Source organism: Phalaenopsis equestris, unplaced genomic scaffold (assembly GCF_001263595.1).
Source record: "Phalaenopsis equestris unplaced genomic scaffold, ASM126359v1 Scaffold000392, whole genome shotgun sequence".
In the NCBI taxonomy this organism is placed as follows: Eukaryota; Viridiplantae; Streptophyta; class Magnoliopsida; order Asparagales; family Orchidaceae; genus Phalaenopsis; species Phalaenopsis equestris.
The window spans coordinates 570088-575802 of record NW_018164834.1 but is presented as its reverse complement, the minus strand read 5'-3'; the positions used below and the strand labels follow the sequence as shown (position 1 = coordinate 575802).

General features: G+C 34.6%; 1 non-coding gene across 1 annotated transcript; it reads right to left on the bottom strand.

Annotated features, from left to right (window-relative positions):
• Nucleotides 1–3987: 3987 nt before the first annotated feature.
• On the bottom strand, nt 3988–4061 carry TRNAR-UCG. The gene has a single exon. It is a non-coding gene; the product is annotated as a tRNA-Arg (tRNA).
• Between the last annotated feature and the right edge of the window lie 1654 nt (nt 4062–5715).

The window sequence follows — 5715 nt, the reverse complement described above, 5'->3', positions numbered from 1 at the left end:
TACGTTTGTTCTCTATATATATATATATATATATATGTATCAAAATTAGGTGTTAGATACATAATATATAACAATTGTGTGGTGTGTATGCAAAATGCTCCTATTTTTGCAAAAATATTAATTAACACTTAATAGAGCAATCAATAGTTTTGTTATTTGCAAAACAAAACTCATTCTTAATAAAAAATTGCAGGCGATACCAAGAGAAGGCAAGCATTATGGACTTGGTGAGGCAGAATACTACCTGGTTGTTTTCTTCACCACCATTACAGGCCAGTTCTTCTTCGTCGGCACTGTGGGAACTGTTAAATACTCGTCAGCTTTACTCAGCGGCGTTATTATCGCCGCCTGCATACCCCTTACAGAGGTTCTCGCCATCTTCTTCTTCCATGAGAACTTTGATGGAGAGAAAGGAGTTGCCCTAGCTCTCTCTCTCTGGGGCACTGCTTCCTACTTCTACGGAGAGTATAAAGAATACAGGAAGAGCAAAGCTGTTGCAAAGGAGTCTCAGCTTCTTCCTCTTTCTGTAGTCTCAGAGAGTGCTTAACGAAGTGTGAATTATTCTTAATTATTATTTCATCAATCCATGTTAATTATTTGGTGCTTATTGGAATGTATGTAGCTTCTATTTTTTTCTGTAGAAATAGTTGATTATTCTGTACTCGAAGACATTAGGAGGTTAATCTTAGATTTGCTGAGTGTTTCATAAATTGTTTTGTTACATTTTATGGTATGTGTGGGATTTTTTGAGTACATATATAATACAATTGATATCATAAATATTCAAAAAAAAAAAAATTCAAGGAAAATTGTTCATAAAATAAAATCAACAATGGATGACTCTAAAAGGAGTTATCAAATAATTTAGATGACTTGGTGGGAGAAACTTCCCCCAAAAAAGTTTAATGACAAGTTCCATTATCTTGGGAGAATAATGGATCACAATTCATCATGCATGTAATTTTTTTAAAAAACAAAGTAAAAAATCTAAAGTAATAATAATAATAATGTCGTCTGTCTGAAAATTTGTGATGATAGATTGATAATTTAATGTTGCAATGTTGTATGGAGATAATTTAATACTATACTATTGACCTCTTTAAAACATGGGTCAAAATGTAATATCATCACATTATATCATCTCCCCTATAAATTGGGAAATCATTTTAGGAATAGAGGAGGATTAGCACGATTGATCAGGATGCAATGAAGCTCTTTACTATTAGCTCATCTCTCTCTCTCTCTCTCTCTCTACTTGCACTACATTCCGTATGTGTGATTACAATTAAATCAGGATTAACATTCTAAAATGTATGATGAGCGCGGAACATGTCACAAATAAGAAAAAAAGTAGTGAGTGAAGAAGAAACATATCTTAAAGACACTGCGAACATAAATACACCTAATAAGTCATAACTCAACACATCCAGGAGTTGAAAGATCAAATATTAGATATCATTCGAGACATATTGAGTTGGGAAAGGGATAAGCAACCTTGAGAAAAAGGTTTGGTGCCCAATGACAAAAAATGCCCCTAGCTTCGGAAAGAGAAGGCGATTCTGAGTATTTCGATAGTGTTAGATTGAAACTGATTGATCAACGTTTTTCTGAGTGTATTGAGGCACCTTAACAATCTGAGAATACATTCTCTCAGCAAATCTATATGGTTGAGCCCTAAAAATAATTAAAGATCCTGACACTAGATTCATAGAAAGGTGAGACCAATCCGATCGATTTTTTAAACTAATTTGAGTTGACTATGTGATTACTAAGTATCACCCACGTGTTGAAATATCTTCCAGAAAATAGTAGAATTGTTTTCCCATTATGATCCCTAAAGATGCCCCAAATACAAGTGATAGTATTAGAGTAGCTTCCATCAACATTAACCTTCATCTATTTGAACATGGGCTTCTTCCAAGGAACAAGCATGTGAAGATGCATTCTCTCAATTTTGTCATATCTGCACAACAACTTGCCCCTTATTTACTCTCTCGTTCGCGCCTGGTCCACAACCATCGCATCATCATCAAAGCCAATGTCAACATCTACCGATACATAATTGATAATCAGGACTTCAGTTGCTGAAAAGAGAAATGCAAAAAGTTACTTAAGCTACATACCAAGAATCCACCCCCATTCAAATGTGGTGTGAGAAAAACATGTCATCTCAAGCTTTCCCTTGTCCTCCATCTTCAGAAGAAAGACCGATCCTAGCCGATCGAAGCAATGTCACAGCCTCAGCTACTGCCTCCTGAGGTACCCTATGGGGAACTACAACCCCCACAACTACCTGTGTGAACGTTCTCTTTCCCACATCACGATCAATCACCCTCGACGAGTTCCCCGTAGGATGATCGTCAGGAAGACCCCTAGCATGTCATGCAACCCTCTCCTGGGGTGAGCCGAAAGAAACTAGAAGAACCAAGTTGGCTCTCATGATTGCCAACTCCTGGCTTGGGCACAACTCTCTTTCTACTCACCCCTTCCGCGGATACCTTACCCGCTGGCTTACGTTTCACGTCCAAGTTATGGACCTGCTCCTGCATATCACTCTTGACTTGAGGACACTCTTATCAGAAGGCGACAACCTTGTTTGCCACACATTGCAAAAAAAACACTAGAAGAGAAGGAGTGAGAGAAAGGAGCCAGAAGACATGAAAACGGTGCAAACTCCCTTGTCCCAAAACCTATTTATAATGGAACTGACATGAAAATCCATAAAAATTCATTATTGCGCAATAATGTTATTTAATTATATCATGTTAAAAATATATTATTTTTATCTTCGTGTGCTGTATAATTTCTTGAGAGCAAGAGAATTGAGGAACTAATTATGTACATATAAAATTATGTCGACACAAATCTCGAAACAAATGAATGACCCATGAAGTGATGTAGACGATCGAACATAGCCTTCAACATTTGTTTTAGATGAATGTTGGCAACACAAACGTCTTTTTCGAATGATCGACAGAAGGAGGCAGGAGAAGCTCCTGCAGGACGAAAGTTTGTATTATTACCGATCGATGGGAGGCATTCTTTTGGACTAGATATCGATCGAGCTCAGGTTTATCAGACGATCAACAACCCTCATCAGTCGAACTTGATCATATTATATGCGAATAATTCAATAGTTACCAAAAGATCCTCCTAAAAATTTAATAATGAGGGCTTAATGTGTATTTTTTTTTAATATTTGGATTTATGCCTATAAATATGGGTTCATGTCATAAATAAAACACCTACTTTTTGTTAATAATGAGGGCTTAATGCGTATTTTTTTTAATAAATATGGGTTCATGTCATAAATAAAACACCTACTTTTTATTGCTTTCTTTCTCTCTCACCACTTTATTTTAATAATGAGGGCTTAATGTGTATTTTTTTTTAATATTTGGATTTATGCCTATAAATATGGGTTCATGTCATAAATAAAACACCCACTTTTTATTGCTTTCTTTCTCTCTCACCACTTTATAGTAAAACTTTTCATTCCTTTGATTTGTTTCTCAAACACATTTGGATTCAACATTATGCATGAATGCTTACATAAAAAAAATATATATACAATTCACTCTAAAGATTTACATACATTTCACTTAGTATAATGCGAGAAAGATTATCCATTACTGTTTTTTAAAATAACAATACCAATAACTTTGATGATATGACGGATTACGCTGAAAGAAATTTAAAAATTAAAATTTAATAAATAATAAAGATAGAAATTTGTTGGTATAAATGAAAATATTTACTGTCATGTAAAAAATGTATGTATTATAAATATAAAAAATTATGGATTGATCAAGATATATAGATATTGTGGGCGCCTGGGCGGACTGTTTTGCAGATACCCATGCAAATCAAAACCTGAGAAGTAGAGATTTTATTGGACTGTTTTGCAGATACCCAAAATTTAATGCAAATCAAAACCTGAGAAGTAGAGATTTTATTGAGAAATTGACACTTAAAAATAGGAAAATGCGACCACAGTGGGAGTCGAACCCACGACCTTCTGATCCGAAGTCAGACGCGCTAATCCACTGCGCTATGCGGTCATAATTAATATGACTTGTAAATTTTTATGCTCTTCTTTCTGTTCTTTCCGTTACTTTTTAACTGTGATTTGAACAACACACAAGTAAAAGAAATTTTATGATATTTCAAACTTATTAATTTTTATCCAATATTTTCTTACATAAAAATAATAAATACGAAAAGAAAGAATGATATTATATGGTGTCTGATCGTGTTTCAATTGTTCATTTAGAGCATCAAGTTTCGTTGTTCAAATTTGATTTTAAGTTTGTCAGGGGATACGAGAAGGTATCCCGTCCCGCTCTGCATTGTGTTGTAAGGGTTCTACTCTGCAATTTTTTTCTTTTCTTATCACCATACCGCCAAGCACCCACGTAATGGCGCTATGACATTCAATCAAAACCTACATGTATGCCACTCCAACCTCTTGAGAGGAGCTCCTCAACACCTAGACACCTAAGCCAACCAAATACCAGCACCACAACACCCAGTTCAGATTCATAATCCTAGAGCATGACACTCTCGTGCTCGGAATGGAGTGTCGCAGCACCGAGATCAGCAGCACCACATCGCCTATTCCAGTTTCAGCATCCGATAACGTGACACTACAACACCCCATCACCCATTGAAGCGTTAAAACACAATATTGTTGCACTTCAACACCTACAACTATTTTTTGGAAATTTCTTATTGCTTTGTCTTAGTAGATTAGATGTCTTGAATTTCGATTTTTCTCTCGTGCAAATGAGGAAAAAGAATATCATGAAGTGTTTCAAAATTTGATGAGGCTTGAGTATAATTTGTGTAATTCTTCTCATTTTATTCAATATAATTTTTTTTGTGTGACATTGCTCATATTTTTGTTCCGTTCTAATGTTTTCAAACGTCAAATCTTGAGCTCCTAATAAAAATTATGATTCGGATCTAGCACAACAAAGGACACGCGGCACGCTTGTAGTGCTTTTGATCTAGCTCATCATCTCTTAATTTTACCGAAAACTGCAATTTAGCAACTGAACTTCAGAAATGAAGAATAAATAAACAACAACTTTCAACCAGGAACTTTTTCTTCTTAAACTTCTAAATTTGGGCTTTGTAAAATTTGGAAATTGGGCTTTAATGCGTTTCACATTTAGATGAGGCCCAGAAGATTGCAAGTCGAGTAGTTGAACGTAAAATATGTTTATTTCTCTCATTTGCTAATGAATGTTCTAATTTTCGTTGCTCTTTGTGTGTGTGTGTGTGTGTGTGTGTGTGTGGGATGTGTGCATCAAAAGGGATATAATTTGATATATCATCCATTGCTAAAATTTGCCTAGAAACATTATAACTAAACACTACTACCTATGAAACATCTACTAGAGTACTAGCAAGATTTTCTTTAAAATAAGTTTTTTTTTATCACATAATATTATGTATCATTAAAAATATATCTGATAATAAATTGACTTTGAAATCCATGAGATCCCAAAAATGGTCTGATAGGCCAAGGGTGCTATGTTTTTTATGTGCAGACTCATTTTTTTTAATTGAAATGGTATCATTAAGACAAATAAAACTTAATAAAATTCATGATCATTTAGCATTCGACTTCGACTAATTTGCTTCTCGTATTACATAATAAATATTTATTTAATTATTCATTTATGGAGAAGTTAAGCTTTTTGGAAGAGC